Source organism: Myotis brandtii, unplaced genomic scaffold (genome assembly GCF_000412655.1).
Source record: "Myotis brandtii unplaced genomic scaffold, ASM41265v1 scaffold139, whole genome shotgun sequence".
In the NCBI taxonomy this organism is placed as follows: domain Eukaryota; kingdom Metazoa; phylum Chordata; class Mammalia; order Chiroptera; family Vespertilionidae; genus Myotis; species Myotis brandtii.
Window position 1 is genome coordinate 2,131,132 of NW_005354965.1, and position 1,068 is coordinate 2,132,199.

The 1,068-nt window shown below is 67.3% G+C and overlaps 1 protein-coding gene across 1 annotated transcript in view; it reads right to left on the reverse strand.

Annotated features, from left to right (window-relative positions):
• RUNX1 (runt-related transcription factor 1) overlaps nucleotides 1-1,068 on the reverse strand; it is a 100,194-nt gene that overhangs the window by 47,036 nt on the left and 52,090 nt on the right. The gene's annotated exons all lie outside the window — the stretch shown is intronic.

The window sequence follows — 1,068 nt, forward strand, 5'->3', positions numbered from 1 at the left end:
GGTGTCGTGGGGGGGGGGGGGGCAGGGAAGGAGGGAGGGAAGAGATCAGAACATGTATTGTGGATCTTCTGAAATTGGGGGTTTTCTTGTCCTTCCCCTCCCTCTCCCCTCACCCCCGTGGGGCAATTCGGGAACACTGTCCCCACAGCAGCCTGGGGCCCCCTCTGTCACATGGCCACTAGGCGCTCCCCCGGCCTGGGCTCCACAGCCTGGACCCCCTGTCTCCGCAGGGAGGGGAAGGGGCCTCAGGGCAGGTGGTGGTGGTGAGGGCAGGAGGGAGGCACAGTGATTGCTGGCTCTGGGCCACGTGCTGGGGCTCAGTGATGGCGGCGGAGCGGTGCCTCCCGGGCGAGCTCAGCGGCTCCTCACTGTGCACCACCCACCGGCTTTTCAGCAGCAGTGGAAGCCCTGGAGCCCGGGCACGCCCCTTCCAACAGGAAGCGGGGTGTGGCGAACCCACAGCCCGGGGAGGCCAGGCTTCCTGGTAAGGGCACCGCCCCGCAGCCCCCCTCACGAGCCTCCTGGGAACCTTTCCTTCCCGAAACTGCTGCCCAGGTGCGGCTCCCAGAGGGAACCTACCGGAAGGTGCGGCTGGGGCCTGCGCCAGCCCAACACTCCCCCAGGCCGGGCCCTGGAGCCCAGAGGTGCCACCGGCAGCCGGACCAGCTTCCCAGGGGACCCAAAAACCCCGGGGTGGGGGTGGTCCTCAGTGTCTGTAGGGACAGTACGCGTCCTTGCTGGCCCCTGGTCTAAATCACTGCCCCCAGGACGCAGGGAGCAGAGGCCACTCACGCAGGCCAGGCCAGGAGGGTGGGACCTCCTGTTCCCCCCAGAGGCCCCTCAAAATGCGTTAAAGTGGAGACCCAGGCCTGGAGGCCGACGATGCTCCGATGCGCGCCCCGGCCCTGTGGTTCCCACAGACTCGCTGCCGGTGGTTGGTTTCACAGCCCCTGGCTGTCCAGTGGCCTGGAGAGAAGCCCGAAGGAGCAGCTTGCTTGTGGCCACACCCATGTTCTCGTTCACCTGCCCGATCCTCGGTGAGAAAGGGGGTCCCTGAGCCCGCACTTC